The sequence below is a fragment of the Amblyraja radiata genome, chromosome 17 (genome assembly GCF_010909765.2).
Source record: "Amblyraja radiata isolate CabotCenter1 chromosome 17, sAmbRad1.1.pri, whole genome shotgun sequence".
NCBI lineage: Eukaryota > Metazoa > Chordata > Chondrichthyes > Rajiformes > Rajidae > Amblyraja > Amblyraja radiata.
The window spans coordinates 34341267-34356721 of record NC_045972.1 but is presented as its reverse complement, the minus strand read 5'-3'; the positions used below and the strand labels follow the sequence as shown (position 1 = coordinate 34356721).

The 15455-nt window shown below is 44.4% G+C and overlaps 1 protein-coding gene across 4 annotated transcripts in view; it reads left to right on the top strand.

Annotated features, from left to right (window-relative positions):
- kifc3 (kinesin family member C3) overlaps positions 1-15455 on the top strand; it is a 43596-nt gene continuing 28141 nt past the window's right edge. For 3 of the 4 annotated variants that reach the window (XM_033036098.1, XM_033036099.1, XM_033036094.1), the window contains exons 1-2: positions 1-100; positions 11745-12060. The gene's annotated coding sequence lies outside the window, so the exon portion shown is untranslated. Of the gene's footprint in view, positions 101-11744; positions 12075-15455 lie in introns of all 4 variants that reach the window. The other variant, XM_033036095.1, reaches the window with a different exon arrangement.

The following is a 15455-nucleotide window of genomic DNA, read 5'->3' as shown; positions in this document are numbered from 1 at the left end:
GAATGGTGGAGGGCGGCTGTCAATCGGCGGGTTGGTCGGGTCTGTGCGGGGAGGGTGTGTGAGCGCTGCAGTGGGTGGACGGGCTGTGGCTGTGATCTCGGTAAGTAAGAGCTTATGCCGAGACTGGAGGTAGAGAGGCTTGGAAAATACTGGCGGGGGTTATTGCACTTTCTCCCGTCTCTCCCACCGGGCCCTGCCCCTTGCCTCTCACAGATGCCTTCACAGGCTGAGTGTCGGCATTGGAAACACGAGACCGCCGTGTGGCTCTTTAGGAGCCGGGAGAATTTTTATGTGTGTGTTCAGTAGTAGCCCTGCAGTGGTATCCAGGTGCCAAAATGACAAAGCGCCAGTAAAACCGGCGAGAACATTGTTGAAGGAAAGCCGAAATCGGTTCCACCTCAGCTGGGGTTTTGAAAGTCTAGGATTCCACACGTATTTTTTGTCGGAGGGTGTGTGAGGATGTGTCACTGTCCCATTTCAACATCCCGTCTACCTAACTTGAAATATTTTCTGTCGGGATCGTACACGGGGCAGGGAAAGTGGGGAGAAGACTCGTGTGCACAATTACAAGACAAGGCAATAGTGAACCTGCGGGAGACTGCGGCATTATATTTAAAATACATGCCGCCATATCCATGGGAAACCTATTTGCAAATTCATTTCCACCTGGCATTCCATCTCTGGTGCTGAGTGGCGGTATTTGATCTGTTTCTTGTGTTTAAGGTGTGCGACAGCTGCTCGCTTAGCCTTTCTCCAGACTACATGCGTGCCTTTTTGTTACACTTCAATGTTGCAGTTCAGCCGTTTCCCTGGCAACAGCATCTCTGGTGTCAATCTACACACCTGTATAATACCAGTGCACTCACTTGCCCGATGTGACCCTTTCAAAAAGTAAGAAGCCTATGGGTAGCTTGACACTGGAGTGCTGGGTTTCCGGGTCAGTTGTAATCACTGATGCTTGGAGTTCCCATTTTTCTTTGTGATAAACTGCTGCAGAAAAAGGATATCTTGCCCTGTAGAGAGAGGAATGTGAATGTGTACTTCTGGTTTGAAGTCTGTTGGATTGGGAATGGGAGTGGCCTCTACCACTGGTGGTCTTGTTTGTCAGGGTCATTGTGTCTGACTGTGTGGGATAGATGCTCTCCTGTGCTGAAGCAGAAAGTCCTTTGTGTCTGCAAACCAGCCGTTCAGCAGCAGTTACTGTCAGATTGTCACAGAGCCCTGCAGCACAGAACCAGGCCCTTCGGCCCAACCTGTCGATGTCAAATATGCCGTATCAGCTAGTCCCGTTTACCTGTGTTTGGCCAATATCCCTCAACTTTTCCTATTCATGTACCTGTCCAAATGTCTTTTAAATGTAATTGAGAAAAGACGGTGTATTCACCCAATCTATTCTCGTCATGATTTTATAGCTTAGCCCCTCGAGTCCTGGCCACATCTTTGTAAATCATTTCTGCGCACTTTTTCTTTACAAGGTGACCAAAACTGAACACAATGCTCCATGTGTGGGCTTACCAACATCCTGTACAGCTGTAACATAACTTCCCAACATCTAAATATTGAATTCTCAAATTTTATATATCTAACCCATGAACACCCCCTTCTTCCCCCATCCCGCCCATCTGCCCCCTCCTCTCTTCCCTGTGCCTCGTCTGGATATGCACCCATCTCTCCTTTCACCTCTGCTCTACAACACTCCCCAGGGGCCTACGGTTCACTGGTTTGACTTCCCAAAATTCACACCTCACATTTATCCAAGTTAGAGTTATTTTTCCATTCCATGGCCCTCTTACCCAGCTGATCACGATCTTGCTGTAATTTTTAATAACCATCTTCACTGTCCACATTACCACTTATTTGGGTGTCATTTGCAAACTTACTAAACATGCCTTACTAAAAACGTACTAATTTGTGCACGCCAGGTTGCACGTGAAGGTTGCAATCCTTCTTAAATAGAGGCACAACAATCATCAGCCACCTTCCAGTCATCCGGCACCTCACTGTGTCTAACAATGATTCGTATATATCAGCCAAGGCTCCTGCACTATTTTTCTTGTCGCTTCCCACGGTATTCTTGGAAATATCCGATCAGGCCTGGGAGATTTATCCATCCTCAAACATCTTAAGATGTCCAGCAGCTCCCTGACTAACATGGGATGCCCTTGATATCTCCATTAACTTTCCCAAGTTCCTTAGTCTTCATATCGTTCTCCGAGGTAAAAACAGAGGAGAAATAGTCACTGAGTACCTTAGCAATCTCCTGCGGCTCCAGAGTAGATGACCGCTTTGTTTTTTGAGGGGCCCTATTTTCTCTATAGCTACCCTTTTTCACTTAGTGTACATTAAATCTCTTTGGATTCTCCTTAATCTTATCTGCAAGTGCTATCTCATGACACCTTTTTGCCCGCCTGTTTTCATACTTAAATATGGTCTTCAATCCCTTATACTCCTCCAGGGATGCCCTTGATCCCAGCTGCCTGTATCTGACCCAAATCTCCTTTTTCCCATCCAGAACTTTAATTTATCTTGCCATCCAGCCAGTGTTCCATACTCCTACCTGCCTTGCTCTTCATTTAACAGGAACATGCGTACCTCAAACTTTTACTATCTCACTTTTAAAAACATCTGACTTTCCAGACGTCAATTTTCCCACAAACAATCTACTCAAATCAATATTTGTGAGTTCCTAATATCACTTAAGTTGGCCATGCCCCAATTTAGAACTTTAACTTGTGGGCCTGCCCTGTCCCCTTTTTATGTCTCATTCCCATCCATAATGGTTTCGCTGAACAAACCATCAGTAAGGTCACCTCAAATTACTACCGTGATGTACTCCTTAATCTATAAAACAACTTCCCTTCCTCTTTTACCCTCACCTTATCTCACCCGTAGCCTGGAACATTAAGGTGACAATTTAGTCCCTACCTTATTGATCAACTACTCATTTGTACTAATCCTACATTGATCTGATTTTTTATTCTTTCCACATTCTCATAAATTCACTCTGGTTCTACCACACACCTACACACCGGGGACATTTACCGTGGCCAATTAACCTCTCAACCCACAAATCTGTGATTATGGGAGGGAAACTGGAGCAGCAGGAGGAAACCCACATGTTCAAGGGGAATCTGTAAACGCCATGCGGACAGCACTAGAGGTCAGGATGGAATCAAGGTTTATAGCACTGCAAGGCAGTGGCTCTACTAGTTGATCCACATGGTGCACTCGGTCAAAGGCTCTCAGAGAAGATGTCTCTTATAGAGGATGGATTCAACCCAATGTTGCCATGGGTGCTGGTTGTCCTAATTTCCTGTTCAATCCTCCCTGGCTGTTGTTCATCATTCTTCCTCTCTACATCTTCACTCTGAGCTTTATCACAGTCCTTTTTACAGGGGCTTCAGGTGAGGCTTCCTTTACCCTGTGTGCACATGGTTCATAGGACCACTGATCTCCAAGCACACCAGTGGATGGTAACATTTCGCCTTCTCACCACAGGTCTGACTTGCTCTGTGTCATTCCCGGAGCCTGTACAGGGAATGTTCGGATGGTCTGTGGAGTAAGTTGGGATTCCTTCACTTTCAGATTCAGATTCACATTTATTGTCATGTGCACCATTAGGTACAGTGATATTTGAGTTACCATGCAGCCATACAATTAAAAGAACACAACACAATTAAAAGAACAATAAAGCTTAACATAAACATCCACCACAGAGATCACCGTGATGGAAGGCAATAAAGTTCAGTCAGCCTTCCGCCTTTTGTTCACCCGTGTTTGGGGCTTTGACCCTACGGATGGCCCGATGTACAGGCCCTCTCGTCGGGATGATCAAAACTCTGACGTCGGGACAGATGGAACACACTTGGAGTGCCCGAATAGGAGACCACGGCTTCTCGATGTTATAGGCCGCAGGCCAGCGGTCGGAGCTCTTCTCTGGTGATCCCCGGCAAGGGATCCCTGGCTCCGTGATGGTAAAGTCCGCTCCACGGCTGCTGCTAGAAGCTTCACGATGTTAAAGTCAGCAGGCCGGCGGTCGGAGCCTTTCTTCTGGCTCTGCGATGAAAGTCCCGCCGTGCCTGCTGCTGAAGCTCTGGGCCGTCTCCGGGAAAGGCCGCACCAATCCAAGTTGTTAGGCCGCAAGGGAGGGCGAGGAGAAAAGTCGATTCTCCGCCGAAGTAGGTGACTGGAAACGGTTTCCCCCTATTTCCCGCCACCCCCCAAATAAAAACATACCGAGAGACATTAACACATACAGTTAGACCTACTAAAAAAACAGAAAAAGTCGAAATGACAGACCCACTGCTGGTGAGGCTACCGCTCGCAGCGCCACCCGATGACGTAATTCACCCGATGATGTAACTTTGCCTTCCCAAACCAAAATAACTGGATTGAACTAAGAATCCCATCATGTGAAATATTGTTCCAAGTTCAGTAGAGGGAAAGAATCTTGGTTGTTGTAGAAAATGAAATTTCAATTACAGTCAACATTTTATGGTCCAAATTTGTTTATTTGTGAAATCTGATTTCCTCCTGGGTAGATAATCCCACACACTCAAACAACTTGCTGCTCGTAATGCATTTGCTAGATATTCCTAAACCTTTGACTTTTCTTCCTGCCGACCAGTCATCCTCGTACAAATGTGATGACCTTGTTTCCTCGACCCTTCCTTCAGTGTAATGCTGCAATGGGTGAGGTGCGCAGAGAGTGATTGTGCTGTCGGGATGATCCCGGCATCACCTGGTGCTGCATTCGTGGGAGAGCTGGAGATGAATGCGGCGGTACATATTCACATATTCTGTTGTGATGCAGCAAGTAAGAATTTCATTGTCCCATCCGGGACATGTGACATTAAATCACTTTTGACTCTTGACTTGACTCTTGATCTGCAGCAGCATTGTTGTGGTTGCATGACTGACAGAGTCGGCGATCAGCCTGGGCAGCAGCAGCCTGCTACCTGACTGAAGAAATGTGGAGGCAGACATCACAGCTGTGACTGGACGGACTGCGTCGTTGCTGCTTAACAACTGGGTGAGGAGGAACAGGAGCAGACGTTTCTGCTGTGTACCCAGGGTCCTAGTTGACAACCTCTGCTGTCAGTTACTAAATCTGCTCCAGACACCCCTTGCTGTGTGTGCTGGCAATTGCAGGCTGCCTGGTGAACCTTAGTGGCTGGTATCAATCATATGAATTGTATTGTCTAGAAACCAAATGTACAGACAATGAGAATTTCTGATAATAACCAGCCCGCACATTTACCTGTTCTTGCTTTTCTCCTGCCTTTCTCCTTTTACTTCCCGTTAGATCCTTTTAATGTAAAATGGCTGAGAAGCATCTGTTACAGAATGGAGGTGCCCTGCGCACCATCTGACACTAATCCAGTGTCAGATTATCTAAATGAGCTAATGATTAAGGCTGCTGGTACATGCAGTGAAAGAGGGAGAACAAGATAATGAAGGCATAAATTCTATGGATACCTGGCTATGGTCCCTGAGTTTTGCTTCAAACTGTTGGAAGGTGAAGGGATATGTTCTGCCTCATAGTGTGGAGGTAAGGGACGCTTCTCTGCAGTTTGGATGCAGATACCAGGTCACTTAATTGTAATCAACGCTAAGCGCAGCGAGCACGCCCATTGTCAATGTTTGTTCTTCCTTTGTGCATGTTGTGAAGGTGAGATTCTTTGGAAAATATGTTTTAATTGTAAGGAAGTCCCTTTACCCTTGAATCAAGTGGCTTCAAGTTTGTGTTCTGAACTTTTTCTCACATCTGGGAATCCAGTTACTCAAAGCGAGTTGATCGAGTTTGTTTTTACAGATAGGGTTTCATAGTGGTGGGGTGAAATAACTGCTGTTATTGTTTGGATATTTGGAGCTGAGAGTGGATGGGTTAGATTATCAGGGGTGGGGACTAGTGGCTGGATTGGCAGGGGTTAGATGCTAGGCAATGGTAGATGTGGTTGGTGTTGTGTGAGGCTGCTCCTCAAGGTACTGAAACGCGGAACTGCCCTGGAAGTCCCTTGAGTTTATAAAGGGCTTTTGCCAATGCGTTAATAATTCACCGTGCTGTGGTATTAGCAGCTGGGAGGTACAGTTATTGGTTCACCAAGATGAAAGGTATACAGGCTTGGCTTGGTGACTACTTGCTTGGTTAGTCAGTTATCACTGGGTTCACCACAGAGACGTTTATTGGTGGTTGTGATGTTGGGCACTTTCACTGAGGCTCGAGGTTGTTCACCCGGCTGCCTAAGCAGATAATGAAGGAAATGTCTGTTTCCTTTCTATCATTTCTATTGTGCAGCTTGCATGGATGGTGAAAGAGGATACGGAAAGCACGGTGCTCTGTGACTTGTATTGAAGCCTGCCAGAAATTTCATGGAATCATAGAACTATACAGCATGAAACTGGCCATTTGGGTCAACTCATCCACACTGACCAGTGGGCTCCCTTCCATATTCATCCCACTGTCCAGCAATAGATCTTTCAGTTGCTAAGCATTTGTTTTTGTGTGATTTAATTTAATTTAATCTGAAGTTTCAAGAAAAATATTGGTTCTTGAACCGAGGGGTTTGATCAGCAATGTTTGATCAACCTGTTATTGGAAGCAACACTTGCAGTAAAGGCTTTCAAACTATTTGCTGTACCTTTGTGTATCATACCCTCGGATGCCCAGCTCCTTATTACCACAGTATTTTGTAATCTCACTCCATTACAGTAATTTTATTTTTCTTGCTTCAAAACTGGATAACCTCACATTTTCCCACAATAGGTCTGTTAAATTCTTACCCATTCACCTAATCTATATCCATTTTACAGTCTCTCTCTGCATTCCTCGCAATTGCTAACCCACCAAACTTTGAATCATCAGAAAATTTGGCTGCAGTCAACTTTATCCATTCATCCATGTCAGTAATATAGATTATGAATAAATATCCATCCCACCATCTCAGTCAGCTGATATGGGAGTAACCCCCCTATTTTCACAAAAAAACTGCCGACCATCCCCTTCCCCGTGTCAACAGCACATGCCCCTGGTATCTTTCTCTCCAATTAGAGCCCTGGTGAGACTGTACCTAGAATATTGTGTGTAGGTTTAGTCTCCCTCCTGGCCAGAGAAAGGGTGCAGCAAAGGGTCACTGGATTAAGTCCTGAAACGAGATAATTTACTTAGAGGTGAGGTTAAGCAATTGTGTTGAAACTGTCTTAAATCTGGTGGAATATGAAGGGATTTTGGTATTTGTTGGTGTTTCACCTGGATGGGAAGTACAGAACAGTCTGACAAAGGGCAGCCATTCGCACAGCAATGAGGTGAACCCTCAGATGGTAATGAACATTGACCTCTGGATATTCTGACTTTCCCTGCTACCACAAACCCAATGTCAAGACTGACACTGGGGTGGTACTTTTATAATACAGAATTGTGCAACACCTCTTGGGCTTCATGCCTTGCTACCAACTGACTGCTGTAGTTGGAAGGACGGTGGGCTAATTTTCCAGTGAGTTTTGGATGCATCACGTAAAAAAGCTGTTAGACCTGCATGGAAGAGGTTAAGGTATTGCACAACAAAAGGTTAAACGATTTGTCAAGCGAGGGTGCTGTTGTCTCCGCCACGAGTGGCGATCTAGTATCTTTGGGATGATCTGAGTATCGACTTACAGGTTAGTAGCTGACACATTCACCTGAAGGCTGTAGCTTCAAGCTGCATGGCAACAATATAAACCGACTGCTGCAGCAGTGGCAAGAAGCCGCTCCCGGTCGCTGTTTTCAGTGGAAGAGGTAAATCACTTGGAAATTAGCTTCATTCTAATTCCCCCAAGATACGCGAGGCTTTCTCCTCTGGCTTTAAATTCTAGGCCAGAGGCACGCAGTTCCAGCCTCACCTTTTTAATCTGCTGAATACAAACCTTTTCCTTTTCAATGGGATCAAAAGCTGCCAAATCATTTTAATTTTGAATTTTCAAACTTTCTGCCCCCTTTTCCCCAACGATTTTCCTTTAAAAGCTGGAGTTTTGTTATGCATTCTTACCAGATTGCATTTTACAATTCCTTGGCTAATATTTAAACCTCGCTTCATGATTCAGTCCATCCTGTTGTTATCTTTTCCTTGGAACCACATCGGTTGACCTTGAGATGTAAGCAGTTTAATCTTATTTTTTAAGGAAAGTTTTGCTTTTGTGTTTTATCCTTTGGTGACCTCTGCCCTTCTGTGGTTTGGCACGCAGTTCATTGCAATTTGTATTTGGTGCTGCAAACAGAAATGAGTGAAAGTTATTTGAAAGGGGGATTTTTTTTAGAGCACTGGAGAGGCTCACAGTCATGTGAACACTGCCTGCACATTTCACCACATAGGTGTCGAAATCTACAGCACAGAGGCACGGCATTTAATCTATTGCCCCCACTTTGGCTAAAATTAATTTATTGGGCTGATCCTAAATCTTGAATCTCTGGATTGTGAAATTTAAGGCAAAACTTCAAATGCTAATTTCAGTGCTTTTTAAAAAAAAACTTGCATTACTACTTCTACTATCCTTTCAACAAGTCTTGGAATAGCTCCACTCTTTGTGTGAGCAGCCAGCATTCCTCCAATGTTCTATCAATTGGCCCTAGTCTTTGGTGACACACATGCACCAGTTATTGACTTCTCTGCAAAGGGAAACTGCTCCTTTCTGTTCACCCTGCTTCAGCTCATCATTTGTGCAGGCAGATTAAATCTCCCCTCAATCTCCAAAGAAAATAATCCTAGGTGAGGCACCCCTCAGAACTAATGTTCTCCAGCCCTTGAATGTCCTCAATTCTCTGTATTGCCATCGCCTTTCCGTTGGTTGTGACACTTCATGGGTGTGACGGGGTGGGAAGGTTCTGGTGATGAGGATGTCTGGTCAATGGAGTAGGGATCTTTCTCTGCTTTTATTACCCTGGCAAACCTGGAGATCTGTGTCCCCTCCTCTTGGGAAAGAAGGATACAACTACTTAGCTTGAAGAAGAGTCCTGACCCGAAACGTCACCTATCCATGTTCTCCATGGATGCTGTCTGATCTGTGGAGTTACTCCAACACTTTGTCTCTTTTTTTGTAAACCCGCATCTGCAACTCGTTTCAACTCCAGAGCTCATGGCAGCCTGCTCTGCAGTGTGATGAATACAGCAATTTTTTGGTTTCTGCTCTTCTCATGAATATTAGGCACCTGCCTCACCCCACCACTTATCTGCATATTGTCAGACTGCTTGATCAACTTCCATACTGAATGATCAGATGCTTCCCTAAACATTAGGAAAACTGTAGCCACCGTCTCTGAGATGATCATTCTTGGGCCATGGAATCCACCCCAATCCCCAGCATGGAGATGTTACGGAGCACAAGGTGCAGTGCCACTTTAGTTTTAGTTTACTTTAGCAATACAGCGTGAAAACAGGCCCAATGACCCACCGAGTCCGTGCCGACTAGTGATCTCCGTACACTAGCACTATCCTACGCTAGGGGCAATTTACAGTCTTTCCGAAGCCAATTAACCTACAGACCTCGACATCTTTGGAGTGTGGGAGGAAACTGGAACACCCAGGGAAAACCCACACAGTCACTGGGAGAATGTACAAACTCTGTACAGACAGCACACATAGTCAGGATCGAACCCGGGCCTCTGGCGCTATAATGCAGCAACTCTACTGCTGCGCCACCATGCCGCCCCAAACCACTGGAAAGTTCTTGGCTCTCACCACCCCTTCTTAGAATTCCTGACAACTTTTCTCAATAAATTTGACTTTTTAAATACACTCCTGGCTGACCTCCTCCATTCTTCTCACTCCATAAACGTGAGATTATCCAAATCTCTGCTGTTTGTTCACTAACGTACCATGCCCCTCACTACTACCCTTGTAAGTACTGATCTTTATAACCTCATCTTTTAAAAATGATTGTAGAAATATTTTCATCACTGTTTCTCACCACTGCATGCCTCTCATCTCAATCTCTTTGACCCTTTGTATTTTCTGCACTTCTACATTTCTGGCACTTTGGTCATTCCAAATGCCCACCTGTTGGTGTATCAGAACTCTCATCTTCTCGACCACCTCTATCGCTTGTATTGCTTTCGATAGAGGGACCGACCTCTATCTCTTTCATTTCTCAGGAACCGTCTTCAGAGCATCCACCTTTGACCAAGCTTTAATTATCTGCCTTAATCCCTTTGATGGCTCGATGCCAAACTTTTGTTGAAAAACACTCCTCTGAACTGGCTGGGACATTGCAGTATTAAAAACATTCTACAAATAAACTGCTATTCTTTGACTTCCAGGTATTGCATGCGTACTATACCAAAGTGATGCAGTTAGACAAGCTTATTTTAAAAATATATAAATTCTGCTGTTTTATTTTGTTTTAGGCTTTCCTGGGTTGTCCCCCTTCATCTGATTCATCCTTAATCTGTGGTCCCTTGAGTGTTCTTGTAGCTTTAAGGCAATGGCCACTGATTGCAACTGGAGCAAATGTAGGGTACAAGGATGGAGGGATGGGGTGATGCCTTTAATGGACTTGGCACAAGATGGAAGGGAACCTTGCAGCAGTGTCTGGTCTGGTGGTGGGAGGGAGGGGGGGGGGGGGTGTGATTTGATGCAACTGCAGAGGAAAGAGGTGGCTCTGGGTGTTCCACCGGTTCAATGTTGTGACCTGGGTTGTGTGAATATAGTTGAGATCTGTTGGTGGTCAGTGGCTGCCTGAATTTGAAATGTTCTGTGAGGGAAGGAGCTGCAGTAGGGTCTGAAGAAGGGTCTCGACCCAAAATGTCACCCATTCCTTCTCTCTAGAGATGCTGCCTGTTCTGCTGAGTTACTCCAGCATTTTGTGTCTAGCTTCGAAATGTTCCCCTCCACGGTCCTACTTTGTAAGTAGATACTTGTCCTTGATCAACAGTGGTTCAAACTTCTGGAGCATTCTAATGGCCCTTGACATAGACCACCCTAACCACCACCTCCAGTCTATTGGAGTGACCAATAAATACAGCTGTGCCAACGTCTTGTGTCTGATTATTTAAAAAGTAAAGTGACTTGGGAAGATGGCAAATGACTGGCTTGGGGTGGGCTTGGATTTCTTTGTGAATAACAGTAGGGGGAAATGATGTGCAATGGATGGGGAGACAAAGCTGTCTGTTGCAAATTACTGTATAGGTAGGAGCTGTAGGTGTGGGAGCAGTGAACTGCAATGAGGGCTTTATCTAAATGGTTCATCACTAACTCCATGTTTGCCAACATCTCACCTCAGCTCCATCTCACCTCAGCTTTGTCAAACTAACGTCCTGTACAGGACGATGAAAAGTTTCCTTCATGTAAACATTGGGAAGAACAAACCTTTGTTGTTCTTATCACAAATTACATTCTCTCACTGCCTACTCTATCCTTCTCCTGGACCATCGCCCTGACCTGAACCAGACCACTTGCAAGATAGCTACCCCCATTGATCCTGTGCTGAGTCTCTTGTCGTCAAAACCGCCACCTGTGAGATATGATCTGCCACCTCCTGTCCTGACTTAATCTGCTGTTGAATCCCTCATCCCTTCATTTGTTACTCACCATTAGTCTTGACTGTTCCAATGGTGTCCTAGCTGGGATTCCACCCAGCCCCTCTCCCAAAATTCCCAAACAACTCCTAATGTACAATGTGGGCCCAGGTGAAGTCATGGGTAGTTTGTGAATTGGCACAGGAGAAGTGGTGACTGACCCATAACTACTAAACCTCGTCTTTCCTTTCAATTTCAGGGCACAGGCTGAAGCTCTGGCTGGCGATCGTTTCTTGCCAAAGCAGGAATCAAAGCTCCACCTCATCCCTTCAGGCATTGGGAAAGCAAGGGCATTCATTAGAAAACGAGCATCCAGATAAGTGGAAGAAACTGGTGGAGCTGCATTTTTGAGATGGTTTACTCTATTGGGCGTGTCGAGGAGACTTCATTTTGAGTGAGGGAGAGTTATTGTTTCGCCAGTTGATCAGAGCGTGGTGTGGAAGTGCTGCATTTGGAGATGCTGGCTGATACATTTGGATCTATCAATGCTTAAAAAGGAACGGAGAGATTGAGAGGTAAAATCCTTGAGGTTTGACCTTATTTGAGGGTACAGTATGTTTATTTTACGCTCCTTCCTATTTTGTAATCTGCCTACACCTCTCATGGGATCAGGGATTTTGTATTGAATTGAGCCATGGGTTAGAATGTGCATGAAAAATACTTCGGGATAGAAATTATGTTCGGTGGTTAAATGTTCCCGGGGCAGTTACATTATCACCTTGTGGTTTGCTATCTCCTGATATGTAACAAAGGCCATTGTGAATTTACCACAAATGTTTGATTTGTTTTTAATCCCTCCTCTCAGAACCCATGTTTGCACTCGGCAAGGAGATTTAAATGGATGGCAGAACTCACTACTCTGCTTCGGTCCGATCCTGGTTTTGCAGAATTTGTATTTCTCTCACTATAGACAGAACAAGGTGTGGGAAAGGCGAGTCTCTATACTAGTTAAACAATAACTCTTTTTGATACGAGTTGTACCAGTCCGTGAGAGATCTGAGTATTTTGGATCACTAGTCCCTGTAGGAAGATAAGAAGCACAAGGAAAGATTGTTACTTAAATGTCAAATTATACAATTGCAAGTCCTTAATTATTAAGCTGGTGCAACGCTTTGAAGGAACAGTCCTGACTGCAAGTCAGTGCTCGGAATAAGGTTCTTGTCCAGGATAAGGGTTGGACTATAGTATGACCTGGCCTCACCTTTTATCCATCATCAGACTCCCACCACAGTTTAGTTTATTGTCACGAGTACTGAGGTACAATGAAAAGTGTGGTAAGCAGGACCTTTAGATCATTTGGAGAAGTGATAAGGGGCTGTCAGGTTACTCGGAAATGGTAGCTGGTTTAGACTGGCCAATGGCAAATCAATCTATAGTTATTGCATTGAGTTCTTTAACATTATAAATTTGAACTTTCAATAGATGTTAGAGGAAGTAACGTAACAGATTTGTTAGCAAAATTAAAGCCATGAGATAAAAGGGAGCTTGAAATAAAAATGCTCAAGTGAAGAACGCAGATAATAATGAATAGTTGTTTTTTAAATGTAGGGGGAAAAACTGGTGTCCTCAACTGTGGTTTTGAATCACTTTTCTTTTTGATGCGTATTAATGACCTGGAGCACTGTACTGATTGCTCGATCAAAGTTTACTATTGATGCAAAACCTGAATGGGGTAAAGGTTGAGTAGATAATACACAAAATACTGGAGTAACGCAGCGGGTCAAGCAGCATCTCTGGAGAAAAGGAATGGGTGATGTTTTAGGTTGAAACCTTTCTTCTGAGGTTGAGGAGGACAGTCGCAGGAGGAGGATGTGCAGTGGGGTATAGTGCATGGGTGCTGAAATTTAATGCAGAAGAACTCTAAGGTATTGACAGGAAGAAGAGGGAAATGTTGCAATTTTAGAGATTGAAGGGCTGGAACCTGTGGGTATATGTTGGCAAATTTTAGAGGGTGGTGGGACAGGTTTAGAAGTGTGTTTTGGGGTTGAATGGGCCACAACGTCCTTGTTTTTTTTAACAGAAGAATATAAACAAAAGTTAGGAAATTCTGCCATATCTTCATAACACTTGTTAAAGCACAGCTAAAGTGTTAAATCATTCTGGACACCACCTGAAAGCAGAATATCGAGGTTTTGGAAAGGGTTCAGCAGTATTTGACAAGGGAGGGATTTCAGCTGCCTGAATAAACTGGGCTTTCTCTTTTGGAGCAGATTTAATATTTGATTTATCATTTGATAGAAGGGTTCAAAATCATGTATGATTTTGGTAGGGGAGAAATTATAAGGCAGAAAGGTCAGGGGCATGGGTTTAGAAAACAAGAAGTAGTGCTGTGATTTTTATTATGCGGCAGGTTATGTGACGTAAAGAAAAATAACGAGAAAGACTAGAGGAATGTAGCTGATCTCATCGTTCTTTCACAGTGCCACAGGTGATGGTTGACAGCCCTCCTCTTGTTCCTCTCGATTGGAATATTTGGAAACAGCATAAAGATCGATCGGGTTACTGGCCAGACTCCAGTTGCAGGGAGAGGCAGTTCATTATGCTACTAGTTTGAATCTGAGGGAACTAGTTGCCTTGTTAGTGATCTGCTAATGGTCCCAGGGTGTGACGTATGCTACTATACGTTGCGTGCAACTAGCCATGGCTTTAAGTTTGATGCCTATTCTATTTCTGGTGAATGCAAAGTTCTTGCCACAACTCGCTGTTTACAAGAGGTTAACATCCAGCAGCAGGTGACCAGGGCACGGGTGGCATAGGCTAAAGCACTGGCAGGTTGAGAACTGTCTGGTTTCAGTTTGGAGACTTTGGGTGAGTCAGAGGGACTGGTGTGAAGCTTAATGGGCCTGTCTCACTTAGGCGATTTTTTGGGCAACTGCTGCAAAATTTTCAACATGTTGAATCATTTTCAGTGACGGTGGCGACAATTTTTGTAGTAGGTGAGTTAAAACTAGTCCCTGGCAGTCGCCTAAAGAGTCGCTTAAGTGGAACAGGCCTTTAAGAAATGGGTTTCCTTCAGTGACTTTGGGGATTGTAATTCCTGTTGCTACATGTATGAGAAACAATGTTACCTCATGTGGTAACACTTCCATTCAATGTGGCTTGGGAACTCTGAAGCGGGTCTGACACAGATGTCAAATAGTGCCTCCAGTTGTTTAAAACAGCCTGTAGCACAGTTATAACTGAACAATAAAGGTCAGGTTGCACTGACAGTTTATGCTTGTCAACTGAGAACTCTGTGGACGATATGTGTAAGGAAGAACTAAACCAGATGCTGGTTTAGTTCGAAGGTAGACACAAAATGCTGGAGTAACTCAGTGGGTGAGGCAGCATCTGTGGAGAGAAGGAATGGGCGGTGAGTTACTCCAGCATTTTGTGTCTACCTCCGTGGATGATATATTCTCCAAGACCTCTCCATGAACCTTTGACAGTAGGTGTATATCTATTGATGGAGTACACAGGTTGCTCTGTGTGATGTCATTGCTCCTTCCTGAATGACTGATTGCACCTGTCCAGGTCAGACCTGACTGCAGGAATGAATTTACAATCAGTTTAATATTGGCAATTGATATCCAATGGTTGTCATTGCTTTACAGACAGTAGAACTACATGGTGCAAAATCCGGATGCTCATGTGACTTTTGGTGGACAGAAGGTGGCACCACAGGCCAAACTCCATCCATTTTATCGTGCATTCAAACCCACATTATGGGGTAGTTGTGTTCCTAGAAATGGACCCGTATCACAGTTTTCCATAACACAAAGCTTCATCATCTGTGCAGGCATAGAGAAGCACAAGTTTGAAAAAGTACATATTTTATTTATTTACTTTTTCCACGTATATTCCACGACAGAGAATTTATTCTGAAGGTCAAATTTCTGTTTAGTGTTTTGTGAATGCGGTAAAGGCGAAT